Source organism: Sitophilus oryzae, unplaced genomic scaffold (assembly GCF_002938485.1).
Source record: "Sitophilus oryzae breed Bouriz unplaced genomic scaffold, Soryzae_2.0 scaffold_1112_pilon_pilon, whole genome shotgun sequence".
NCBI lineage: Eukaryota > Metazoa > Arthropoda > Insecta > Coleoptera > Curculionidae > Sitophilus > Sitophilus oryzae.
The window spans coordinates 51283-65940 of NW_022145741.1; the positions used below are offsets into that span (position 1 = coordinate 51283).

Consider the following 14658-nt stretch of genomic DNA (forward strand, 5'->3'; position numbering starts at 1 on the left):
ACTTTACAAGAGCCGATAATATAATAAGGAACAAATGGAAAATGGAAATTTTCGATGCTGCATCTCTTAATATTAATATTAAGAGCTCAAACTTTCACGGTATTTTTTTCGTCATTTTCAACATTTTCGATTAAGAGAAAAAATAGTAATTGATTTTTTTTAAACAGTCTAAATGTGTATTGTAATCTTTGACCAAAAACATGATTTTTAATAATAATTTATTAAAGATAAATAAGAAGAATAATAAGAATAATAAGAATACCAAATCTTTGATATATCAGAAAAATCCTTGTTTATGATGGCGTCTCATACGTCACAGGCTCCAAGGAGAACGATACTTTGTATTGAAATTACACACAATAGATCTGTAAGGTCGCGGTGATTATCTCCCCTTCTAAACAGTCTACATTGTATTGAAATTTAATTATTTTGTGAGCATATGTAGGTTAATTTAGAGCATTTTTAAAAATATATAGATTTTTATATTCTATAATATATTAATTGATTTTCGGATTCTATGAAAAAAATAAATGTGAATTTTATGAGATAAGCATATAACTAAAATTGAGGTTGAAAAAGGTTTATGACATATTCAACATTTCCTAAAAATGAACAAAATTTTTTAAATTTCAATAAAATCCAACTAAATTAGAATTTACCCGGAATAGCACTCTGTAGTTAAAATAATCAATCTACTTTAAATCAAAATAAAACATAACCATAAGTTATTTAAGTATGAGAGGCGCCACCCTGTATATACCTACAAGAATAAGAATATTAATTATTAGCATTCAATATATCCGAAGTTTGTTTTTAATATTTCAAATATTAATTTATAAACGACTTGCCATGCCGCATGCAAATTGACAAAATGGTGACGGAATATATAAATAATTCTCCATAAAGAAATAGTCATAGTAAACAGAGCATATTGTCACCTTTTTTAGCCTGCATCTTTAAATGATTATTCATATGACTATTACCAGTTTTCATATAAATATCCAATGATTAATCCATTGATTTATCCTATTCACTATCTTGCCACAAGACATTATATTTACATTCACAACAGTTAAAAATTTTACAGAAGATCGTTAAAAATTCAAAATCTATATAGTATCTTATTCTTTTTACTAAATGCCAAAGAGTTGAATTTTGAAAAAAAAAAACAGAAGATATACATGGTTGAATAATTCTAACAAAGAACATTTAATCCAAGTTTTGAGTGAATTTTTTCATATATATTATAGGTATATATAATATACTTTAATTATAATATATATTATTTATTTATACATTTTGCCTAATCATTTTACATTTTACCCATAAATGGCGTAATTTTGAAAAACAATAAAAAACGTGTTTGATTAAATCATATCGAAAACTATCTACATTAATACCAAGTTTTACGCATCATATTCTACAAAAACAATATCCACACAAACTTTATCAAATTTCTGTTCATTTTCGTAGCCTATTTACGAAGGATTGAGAATAAAACTTTGTAAACTCCATTCATAAAGGATGCCTAATATAGTCCCTTCAGCGACTAAGGGAAGATTTCGACATAGGAAATCCAAAAAAATGACAAACAATGAAATTTGTTTTATGAATTAAAATGACAAACTCCAAATCAAATCAAACAGTCAGGGATCCCCCCTGTTGGACAGCCCATAGTTTTGCACTTTTTTTTCTCAAGTAGCTCAAATTTTGAAAAATGTTGAAATATATGAACCTATTCATTTTACGTTTTACCTTATTTTTTTCAAGTTTCAATTTTTCATTTAAAAATAATTGAAATATAATTATTATCCCACTTTAAAAACATATATACTAAAAAGTAAAAAAATATTTGATATTATTTAGTGTTGCAAAACTTTCGGAAATTAAAACTAGTAAAAAGTTCTTATTCTATCGTATTACAAATTATAAATCGATCGATTCGGTCTGTAACAATTATTAAATGACCCATCACTAAACAGAATTATACTGCGCACGAGCCTAGAACTGTGTACCGTGTGTGGCTCGAAGATTTCCGATGTAGCTTCGGCTTGTGTGTCGGATACACATTGTACCATTTGTGGTTTCCCGTATTTGTCCTACCAACCGAACGTCACTTCGGGCATGTTCGGTAGTCCTAAAAATTCCTGTTTCAGGAATTTTGTCCTGGCTAACGTACTAAATCTGTCAACGTCGCATACTTTTCAATCTTGTTTTGTTTTGGAATTTGACAAGATTAACCTCAGAAAAAGTTTAAAATTATAATTTTTATGAACATTGACGAATAATGTTATGAATAATGTAATAGAACCTGATATAAAATAATCCGGAAATATTTACAAATAAAGCATAAACAAAATGAAAGTGATAGCAACACGATTACCTTTGATAATGTGTTTTTTATATAAGAATACGTCTACATGGGTTGAAATCTCAGGTGTGTATCTAGATAATATGTATTCAAACAAAAGCTGTAAAACGATTAACAATTTTTAGAAAATATTAAGCTATCCACAAATTCCTGAAAATAAATTAGCCGTGATTTGCGGAAAAAATGTTCTTAATTATTTTTCCCACATGATGTCCTTTCAGGTTCCAGGTATGTGATATTGTTTTAATTGCAAGATCGTAGCTTACAAAAATTCATTCTTCAGGAAACAGCACGGGCATGTATTAGGCATAATAAGTAATTATAAAAATATGAGCAAAAATGAGATGGTTTAAAAGAGTGAAAATTTTAAGGTTAAGAAATCTGAAACTCAAAGGAAAACTGATTAAAAACTGATAAATAAGTACCGTTAAACTGGAAAAGCAAACTAGTAAGTATTTTATTATGAATCTATTCACTATAACATTGTGGTATTTTACGAAATGTATTTCTTTTGAATTACAGCTATACGCATAATACAAAAGACAATTTATCATCTTTAAAACCATAAGGCATATGATATATGAGATAGGTAGGTATGTACCATGTGGTAGGTACAATATGATCGAAAAAAAAACGGCGTCAGTGATGGCTATGAAATGAAGATCGGTGTCTTTTATATGTAAAATTATATAGGGAATGTCAAGGATCGTCATTTCCAAGCCAACTGGACGCCGTTTTTTCGATTATATGAGACATAAGTGTCAGCCTTCCTAGACCACAGACCTTTATATTATACTTCTAGCACAAGGACATATCGGCAAGCCTTAGGTTGGTGTTTACGCGTGTAGGTGTGAATCGCTATGGTGATCTGGTCGGAGATAGAAAAATATAAAATATTTATTACATAACCACACTTAATCTGATGATTTCCTATGCATTCAATACCAAGTTCAATACATCTGATTGTAATAAGCATATTGGCCATACTCTTCATATACATGAAAATCGTATCAATCGTGTATCACATAGCACATTTAAGAGGACTGATCCTATAAAGGCATTTATTTTTGTTTTCTATTTATAACCTCGTTAACTCATTTATTTTGTAGATTTATTGAATATTAAGCTCTAGGATAAAAAAACCTGCTTAGACAGAACATGGGTATTTTCGAATACTTTATTTAGAAGATCTTGTCAGGACAATGATATAAGATTACAGAAAAATATCTGACGTAGGACAAATGTATAAAGTCTTCAGGATACCCTTCGGGAACAATTTAGAATGATGCAGCGTAAACTACAGTAAAGTCTGAACATTAAAGCATAAAGGTAAATAAATTATCCATACATGTGTGCAGCAAAGTCGTAATATAATAAATTTATTGTTTTCAGAAACAAAATCCACAACTTATTCTGCCAAATACAAATAGTACACATCTTATTTTACTAAGCGTGTTGACCGTACTCTTCATACACACAAAAATCGGCACCCAAGGCCTGAAATGCCAACTCTAGTATACCTATTCTATGTAATAAATATTTTTTTAAGTATATTTATTTGTATTATTATCTTTCTAGATTAAAATATTTTTAATCAGTCTGAGAATCAATATGAATTTATTTTTAAAAAAGAACGAGTATACCTAAAAGCAAAAATGATTTAAGTTAGTATGTCAAAATAATAAGTTAAGGTATTTTTAGAAAACCTGTATTTTAAATTGCAAAAGCTGATAGAATTTCAAATATTTTTCAAACTAAAAAAATGTATCGATCTGAATTAATTTTTCAAATATAACCAGAAAAAAATATCTATCTTAAAGTTGCAGCTGTGGTTGCAATACTCTGTATTGCTAAAAAACATTTTATTTATTAAAATTACAAAATTACGGTATAAAGTTATAAAAAAGTACTTTATAAAAAAAGATCTCCAAATTGTCAAGAAAATAATAAAAAGGGAAAATTCTGAAATTTACAGAAATTTCTTTTTCACTTTATTCCAATTATGTTAATGAGAGTGAAAGTAAAGACTATGGAGAGCTTATTCGTAGTAAAGTAACTAGTTAATTAGTTATTCTGTGTATAGCAAAGACTACCTGTAACGACCCCTAAAAGTAGTTAATAATAATTTAACATTAATAATTAGGTATTTCTTGCCTGAGTGCCTTGAGACAAAACCGGTAAAATAATAAGAACAAAATATGTGAGCAAAGGAATTCATAAAAACCGTAATATGTAAAGTTGATTAAAACAAATTACATATAAATATATATAAATACTGTAAAATCAAAAAAAAAACAGCTGGAAGAGCAGCAATTTTTTTTCAATTGTATAGTACTGTATGATCGAAAAAAAACGGCGTCCAGTTAGCTTGTTAATGATTATCGATGACATTCCCCATATAATTTTAAATATAAAATGACAGCAATCATTATTTCATAGCCGACCACTGTGACCATTGTGTATTATTCTTATTACTAATACTGCACCCAATCACTTTTTTGACAATAATCTATAAAAAATAAAAAGGTAAACAATTTTTCATATTATAAAATAATTTATTTCATTACAGGCCATAGGCACAAACCGTCATTTTTACTCCGAATAGGACATGCTATTTTTTTCAAACGTCACAAATATTTTTTTAAACAATTTCAAACTTTGCAAATAATATAACAAGATTTAAAAGTAATACCTTTGTAACTAATTATACCAGGCGATCGAATAAAAACGGCGTCAGCGATGGCTGTGAAATGACAATCGATGACATTTCCCATAAATTTACATATAAAATGACAGCGATCTTCATTTCATAGCCATCGCTGAGGCCGTTTTTATTCGATCATACGGCACTTATATCGAGAAACTATGGATTTACACCCCGTTGAATTTGACACTTTATATCAGTTTAATAATATATTTTTCGTACTTTTGTGCTTATGCGTAAAAGTGCTTTATTTTTATGCCTAGGCATTAAAATTACTTTTATTTTATCAATCACGTCGCCAAAATTAATACTTTTGTTGCGTTTGAAAAAAAAATCATTTATTTGTAAGTTTTATAACATATCTAATTAAATTGGGCCGAAAGGAGTCAGTTCTGAACACACATCCGTGGTTCTGAATCATTCTTAATTTATTTTTAAAAAAGAACATAAATACCTAAAAACAAAAAAAATTAAAGTTAGTAGATATGTCAAAATAATAAGTAAATTAGAAAACCTGTATATTTATTTAATTGGAAAAACTGATGAAATTTCATATATCCTTCAAATTAGAAATTGTATCCTAATTAATTTTTACTCTAATTGCTAAAAAACGAATATTACAAAAATTAAGTTATAAAGTGAGTTTAGTTATATTAAAGTTCACCATATTGTCAAGAAAAAAAAATTATTATTGCTTTTAAATTAAAAAATTATGTGCAAGTTAGGTTAAACTACAAGTTAAACAATATAGATAATCAAAAGTTTTTTTGATAAAATTTGCTTTTTATGATGTCAGATCATTTCTATTAAGAAAAATACACTAGATAGAATACATTACATTTTTATTAAAGACGCTGATGGGTAACTAAAACATTGACTAATAAACCTTGTCCATTTTAATATAAGAGGTCACGACATATTCCCTTGGAATCTTTTGTGAAGGTGTAAGGGGTGTATAATAAATTAATCCTTGTTTTATAATAAAAACCATAAAACATTTATTTGTGAGTTAAATAAACGCCTGCCCTCGCCTGTCATAGGCAACCAAAAATACATATAAAAAAAAATCTTGTAACTTTAGATGAACTTTAGTAATTATGTCAGTAAACTCTTAATTGGGCCTCTAGTCTATTATATTTAATGTACAAATATATTATTAAATTTTTAATCATAGATTAAATATTTTAATCTAAGCATTAAGTAATAAAACCATTTTGTGCCCATTTATCATAAGAGGTCACGAAATATACTCTTGGTAGTACACAAAACAGTGTAAGGGGGTGTAAATAAATGTATAATCATTGATTTTTTTATAATATAAACTATAAAACATTTATTTCTTATTTTAGAGAATAAAAAAACAAAACAATGCATAATATAAACTATTTTAGAATTAGGTATAAGCAACCAAACACACAAGAAAAATAATTTAGATAAAACCTGTAATTATTTATTGCCAAATATGTCAATAAAGTCTTAATTAAGTCTCTAGTCTATTTTTTACTTTATATTTACATAATATAAATACCTTACACTCTTTTTCCGATACAGAAAATTTTGTTAATTGCTTCTTGAAAATGCGACAACCTGACAACGCTGTTTTTAACGTTCGGGACGCGTTCGGGTGGACGACTCTACCCGAACAACTGGTAGGACAGATGCTCATTAGGACAGATGTGGTTCTCCCCAAATTCACAAACAACTCGTTTCCACAACTGGCTAGTAATTAAGTTATTTCATAAATTTTGGGGCCAGTGTCACAGAACTGGGCCTATTTTATTACAATAAATTAGTATGAAAATATTAAGCATCATAATAAAGTCATTTTGGAATCTATTTAATTAAATGCTAGTTCTTATAGAAGGTGTGGATAGTGTGGATCCGGTGGCTGACCTTGAAGCCCATATTTGCTGCATTTGATCATCGATACTACGCAAGCGCACATCGTCGATGTTGCCAAATTGCAGTTTATTTTCGAATTATTTGCAGTTGAAAATTTTTTTTGAGTGTTAATCAATAATAATACAAATTCTATAATTAATTTTATAATTTCAGATTTATCTATGATATATAAAATTGTAATAATAATAACATTTATTTATATATTTACATTAGAATTAAAAATTATCATTTACGGATATTTTCTTAATGGTTATAAACGTATTAGAATTATTTTATTTCTTTCATGTTATTTAATTTCTAGTTATTTACAGGCAACAATAGTTTTGATTATATGTACTGATGTATTGAAGTACTACCATGACGAGTCTTATAGAACAATACACGTCAATGGGAGATAGAGGTAACATTTTACTGTGATTTTACCTATAATTTTACTAATATAATATACTTTGATTATAATGTTTGTAGCAAAATTTCTAAAAAATATCAAGTTAGTGGATTAATAGCAATTTTAGACATATATTTTATCGAAGAGTGTGGTGATAAGACTAAAATAAGCTTTATGTTTTATCTTTTTCTCTTTAGAAGGGAGATGGTTTGTGTCGTAGAATACATTACAGTATTTAATATCGTGTACTTGCTGATATTCTTTTCTTAATCTACTGTAATTTCTTATTTCCTATAATGCCAAATCTTGACAATATGGTGAAGGTTGAGTTTTGATCTTATTAGTTTAATACCTGTGTTTACTAAGACCAAATTAAGACTTAGTTAGTTTGTGATTTATATTAAGATCTTTCTTATAATATTTGTTATGTCTTAATCTTAATACTATATTATGCTTTGTCTGGAAAATAAATGTTCAAATATCTTAATTTTGGTATATCCTATTCCATGCTTCCATTAGGAAAAAATATGGTTTATAAATCATATATGCTAAGAAAAAATCGCCATAAATTAGGTGTAAGAATAGAGAAATCTTAAGGTAGCAGAAAAATGCAATATATGTATAAGCAGAATTAAACAAGGTAACTGTTAATGTTGTTGAAGCTGATTCTACAATATTAATTGGTTGAGGTTAAAAAGGCCTTTTAAGCGTCCTCCGTAGTTTTGATGGAATGTTAAAAAAACTATTATTACATGACATGGAGCTACTGCTAAAAATTAAAAAAAAAAAAACTTGGACACATCCCTTTTAATTTCCCGACTTTGTAATAAAGCCCTTTTTAAACGTCGCATAATAATCTAGAGCAATTAGATTAATTACAAGAATCTAGTGTTTTATTTCTATTTAATTTTATTGACTATGAAAATACATAATAAGCGTTCACGTGTTATAAATATTAAAATAATAATATAAATAATATACCGCGTACTATGATTGAAAAAAAATAGCGTCAGCGATGACTATGAAATGAAGATCGCTGTCATTTTATATTGGAAATGTCCTCAATCGTCATTTCCCAACCAACTGAACGCCGTTTTTTCGATTATACAGTATATATTGACAAAAAACACTGAAATGCACATATTTGTTTTCTACTGAAAATATTTCCAAAATAACTTGCAATCTGGCAACATCGAAGATGTACGCATGCGTAGTGTCTGTGACTATATGCAGCAAAAACTCGTTTCAAGGTCAGCCACCGGATCCACACCATTACCACAGCCATTACCCCAAAATCTATATGAGGATTCTAAAAGATGGAATCTAATAAATAATCATAGAACTGTGTCTGTTTCCCGGTAAAGGTGTGGATCCGGTGGCTGACCCTGAAGCCCATATTTGCTGCATTTGATCATCGATACTACGCAAGCACACATCGTCGATGTTGCCAAATTGCAGTTTAATTTGGAATTATTTGCAGTTGAAATTTTTTTTTGAGTGTTAATCTGGTGTTAATCAATAATAATACAAATTCTATAATTAATTTTATAATTTCAGATTTATCTTGATATCCAAAATTAAGGTAAGAAAGATAATGAAGATTGTGAAATGAAAGTATTATGAATATATAAAATTGTAATAATAATAACATTTATTTATATATTTACATTAGAATTAAAAATGATCATTTACATATTTTTTTCAATGGTTTTAAACTTATTAGAATTATTTTATTTCTTTTAAGTTATTTAATTTCTAGTTATTTACAGGCAACAATAGTTTTTGAATATTATTGATGTATCGAAGTACTATATACCATGACGAGTCTTATAGAACAATATACACGTCAATGGGAGATAGAGGTAACATTTTACCTATATAATGTTACTAATATAATATACTTTGATTATAATATTTGTATCATAATTTCTTAAAATATCAAGTTAGTGGATTAATAGCAGACATTATATTTTATAGAAGAGTGTGTTGATAAGACTAAAATAAGCTTTATGTTTTATCTTTTTTCTCTTTAGAAGGGAGATGGTTTGTGTCGTAGAATACATTACAGTATTTAATATCGTGTACTTTGTTATTCTTTTCTTAATTTACTGTAATTTCTTTTTTGTTTCCTATAATGCCAAATCTTGACAATATGGTGAAGGTTGAGTTTTGATCTTATTAGTTTTATACCTGTGTTTATACAAGACCAAATTAAGACTTAGTTTGTGATTTATATTAAGATCTTTCTTATAATATTTGTTATGTCTTAATCTTAATACTATATTATGTTTTGTCTGGAAAATAAATGTTAAAATATCTTAATTTTGCATATCCTATTCCATCCTTCCACCTTCCATTAGAAAAATATGGTTTATAAATCATATTATGTTAAGAAAAATCACATAAATTAGTGTAAGAATAGAGAAATCTTAATCTTCATAGAAAAATTAATGCAATATATGTATAAGCAGAATTAAACAAGATAACTGTTAATAAAGCACATTTTAAACGTAGCATAATAATCTAAGCAATTAGGTTAATTATAGGAATCTCGAGATTTATTTCTACTTAATTTTATTGACTATGAAAATATATAATAAGCGTTCACGTGTTGTGCGAAATATTAAAATAATAATATAAATAATACCGTACTATGATCGAAAAAAAATAGCGTCAGCTATTTGGACCTAAGATTTGGACGCCAACTGGTATATATTGACAAAAAACACCGAAAAGCACATTTTTCACAGTTTTCTACTGAAAATAATTCCAAAATAACTTGCAATCTGGCAACATCGAAGATGTGCGCATGCGTAGTGTCTGTGACTATATGCAGCAAAAACTCGTTTCAAGGTCAGCCACCGGATCCACACCATTACCAAAGAGTAGATAATTTACTTATCTACTCTTTGCCATTACCCTTCCATTACCGAACAAAGTTGCGTCCATAGATAAATAAAACAAGTTTAGATTGGAAAGTGCCCATAAGGACAATGTAAACACTATTTGGCGCTATTCTTACAACGGTCGCGACCCAAAACTTTTGAAAATTTCGGAGCGGTTCGGCTTTTTCCGGAATTATATCGCCAAATATTGTTTATTCAAATTTATTATTATTTTCGTTTAATTTTATAAATAAAAATACAGTGTGTTGCATACAAGAAACTTTTATTTTATATAAGGACGCATGTATGAAATACCTATGAAACATTGGAAACCGACGTTATGCCACGATCCACGATGGTTTTGCAGGTCACAGCACAGCTTTTTTAAGTTTTTAATGCCACTTTTTCACAATTATCACCGGTTGGAGTAAATAAAACTTGAATTAAAACTCACAAGATAGCAATAATTATTTTGAAAATGAACGCTATAAACACTTTTCGGAATTTCTTTAATGAGAGCGGTTTAGATTTTGAAAGATTATTATGATTTTTGAAGATTCTTACTTTGACAAGAGAAAATTATTTCTGTTTTTGTTTGCCGTTGTTCTTAGCGACCGCTATAGCAGCGCCAGATCGCGTATAACGGTCGCGACCCAAAATAATTTCGCGACCCAAAATCAGAGATAACTACGAGATGCCCAAGCCAATGTGTATAACTGGTTCCATAGAGAAAGTTAATAGTTTAGAGAGTGGTGAATCGCGTGGTAAAATGTTGGGAGATTGCGCTTTTAGCGCCCTCTACTTGGCTACAGGTACGAACTATGAAAGAGCGGGAGATTTAAATTATTATTATACTTATTATTTTAAGGTTATTTGTGTCTAAGAGGGTGCTCTTAATCAAAAACAGTGATATAAATGGAGATAGTTTACTCAGATTTTATATTATCATGATACTAAAGGATATAAATACAGCATTTATAATCCTTTTACACCTTTTTTATTCAAAGTCTTACACGCTAATATAAAATTTGACTATCTCCATTTATTTCACCTTTATTTTTGGTTAAGGGCACTCTTAATTTTAATTTTCCTTTTTTAATGGGAAACGATTAAATGGGGAAGAATTGAATGGGAATGGAAAAGAATGACCAATTATTGTATTTTTGTATTAATTTATAATACCCCTATTCTACTAAATATCTAGCTACATTGTACTTACAGTTAAATAGCTACATTGTACTAGTTATATACATATTTACAGTTTTATGATGGCTATTATTTCTTTTTCATTTGCTATCAATTGATTCGCTCCGACTTGAGTACTATACCGAGATGGCTCCAGGAATTATTTACCTTTACAGGCCTAGAATATGAAGATTCACAGTAGAATTTTGGTTTTACTGCCTAGTTAGAAACAAACCTACCCCCCCTACATCAAGGGACATACAATTATGCCTTGTTCTCGGCCATGATATTCTTCCATTCTATATCCAACATCCAACTTAGCAGACCTTCTGGTTCACAACAGGGCCTAGACTTGTCGGATGATATTTTAACAGAATAGCCCTTGATATCTCTCTTTCACACTTTCATTTAATAATTAAATAGGAGGGCTGGATGGTATAATTTCTAGAAAGAATAGCCAGTGAAATAAAAAACTTAGGCATGGACATTACCTTTCTTACCTTTGTCTGCTATTTTTTAATAAAAACAACTGTTTAGTTTGCAGAAAATAAAATTAACAATCAAAACTTTCTTAAAAAACGATCAAGCCTTTTGTACTACGCCGCGTGCCGCTTTTTGAACAAACAAACAAAAGAATCAGGTTAGCGGCGTTGCCAATGTCAATTTTCTAAACTACCCAAAAGTCTAAATTAAATTCGCCAATTTGGGAGAAAAATGTCCCCGATTCACCAAAAATTCATATATGATTATTTTAACAAAAAAAATAATTTTAATAAAAATACAATATTTATTATATATGTTAGAGAGATTAAACTGTAAATTACCTCCTTGTTTTTAATCCCTTCTAGTAGTCATTAAATAATTTGAGGTCACTAAATTTTCTTTGAACTGAAGCATTTGCAAAGGGAAGCACAAGTAAAAAGCAGATTATAATTTTTTAAGTTGGGAAAGATATATCGTCCTGCTCCGTTTTTAAAGCTAAAAAATTTTACGCCATTTTCAATCAGCAATAAAATGTTGAAACTCCTTATTTTCGCCCCCTATTGCTAAAATCCCCACAAAACTCCCAATCGGCTCCGGATTCCCCAAAATTTGGGGAATTTCACAAATTGGCAACGCTGGAGGTTAGCATGTGTTCTTTCTGAATATGCTAAGACTAACGGACTAGTGTCGAAACACAGATAGCTAGATGGACGTATTTCGGCACTTGCGTCGATGCGCTGCAGGTACATTTGCCTGCGCGTCGTATGTCTTCTGGCAGTCTTTTAATTTTTCTGTTTGTCTATGACTGGTTCTCTCATAGACTTAGAATAAAATATAGACTACACTATTTACATTTAAGCGCGGTCCAATATTAATTTTTGTAAACATGTTTACTCCTGGGTGCAGCTGACCTCGGCCGTCTGAGTCTTTCGCCTCCAGCCTATGTTGTCACGTCTAAAATATTATTAATATTTTTTTTGTTGTTATACACATATATTGAGATATTAAAACTGTATTTTTAATAAAGTAGTGTTTAATAGTGAAAAGATGTATTAATAGTCCCTATACTACTAAATTATAAGTCGGAAACTATTTAAAAATGACAAATTCTTTACAATTTGCCAACACCCATCAATCGCCGGGTCGCCTGTTCACCTTTTATTCTCTCGTAGTAGAGCCATAGTAGAGTAAAGCACGTGTCGTAAAACCTTGTTGTCAGCGTTTCTCCATGGCTATTTTATTGTTTTATTGGATGTTTTGATTTTGTATTTTTTTGGATTCGATTTTCTTAGTGTGTAGTGTCGGTTTAGTGTTTCATTTTGATTTACTTTTATTTAAAAACTATAAAACATGGTTCGTCAGTGCCAAATTTGTAAGAAATTGACTATTTAAGTCCTGGAACAACATTCCACAGGTAAGTCAAATTTATTATTTTGGCGTCAGTGGCGTTGTAGAAAGGCGCTTATTTAGATAATAATTTAGTAAATTATAAACCCTGAAAATCTGTATTTTTTATATTTATCATTTACGTAAAAGTTGTTCTACTAACCTCGTTATTAATATAACGAGTAGATACATTAATTGGCAGTACAAGAAGTAGACACATTATTTTCTTTGGGCATTGGTTAATTTAATGCTTTTTTTATGAAAAAATGTGTTTCTTTTTATTCTAAAAACCATCCTTAGAATCTAAAATAACATACAGGAATTCCAGAATGATATTCCATTATGAAACAACAATTTTTAAGGCTTATTATAAACTATAAACAATCGAGAAAGTCGAAAAAATTACAAGCTACCAAACATTTTAAAATACCAAACATTCCTTATTTTTTCAAAGACTAAAATATTTTACAAACATTACTTTTTCCCTATAGTTTCACATCAGGTATAAAATAACTACGTTTTTATGATAGGGTCACCATTATGATAACAAAATGACGAACAATGGTCCAGAAATGTAAACAAGTACATATTTTTGTAAATATTTTTCTTTAGTACCGCTTGCATTTTTGTCCATTATTATTTCACAAATTATACAGGGTTATGTAAACCAGGTAGATATTTCGTTTTTTTTTTATATTAAACAAAGATAAAATAAATATGCCATTTTAAAATTTATCCAGTACTTACCTAGAGTTTTTTCTTTTTTTTTTCTCGACTGTTAATCTATTATTAATTTGTAATACCGTATGATCGAAAAAACGGCGTCCAGTTGGCTTTGAAAAACCATCGATACATACTCCATATAATTTTATATAAAATGACAGCGGCTTCATTTCAGCAGCCATCGCTGACGCCGTTTTTTTTTCGATTATAAGGTATAATTTTCATTTTTTCTTCTTTTATAATGTAATATCACTTAAGTAATATCACATATAATCTGAAGATAGTTTTTAGAATTAACCAAAACGTAAATCTTTAATAAAACAATTCCTGTTATTATTTGCCATATATGTATGTATCCAAAAAATAATTTCTACATTATTATTATATGTTTTTTACTGTTTTTTATCTTTATTTGAAACTCAGAAATGTTGCATTGGCTTTCTAAAAAATGAACTTGTAAGTTTTTAAAATGCTTCGTTTCGGGAGATACAGGGTGTAGAAGTTTCATTTTTTATTTCGATTTTTTTCCAAATAATTTCTGAAGTGACGTCAATATTTGGACGAAAATTGGCGTTTGGGAGTTTTTTGACATGAAAATTAGATTTAGATGTCAATTTGATTTTTACTAATA

General features: G+C 28.8%; 2 long non-coding RNA genes across 3 annotated transcripts; both read left to right on the forward strand.

Annotated features, from left to right (window-relative positions):
- The first annotated feature begins 2088 nt into the window (after positions 1-2088).
- Positions 2089-3371, forward strand: LOC115882332. Of its 2 annotated transcripts, none has more exons than XR_004050175.1 (5): positions 2089-2437; positions 2497-2599; positions 2655-2819; positions 2894-2964; positions 3174-3371. It is a non-coding gene; the product is annotated as an uncharacterized LOC115882332 (long non-coding RNA). The 2 variants fall into 2 exon arrangements; XR_004050174.1 differs by having other exon boundaries at positions 2091-2437; positions 2894-2960.
- Positions 3372-3480: 109 nt separating this feature from the next.
- LOC115882339 lies at positions 3481-3924 on the forward strand. The gene is made up of 2 exons (XR_004050176.1): positions 3481-3700; positions 3764-3924. It is a non-coding gene; the product is annotated as an uncharacterized LOC115882339 (long non-coding RNA).
- The last annotated feature ends 10734 nt before the right edge of the window (positions 3925-14658 follow it).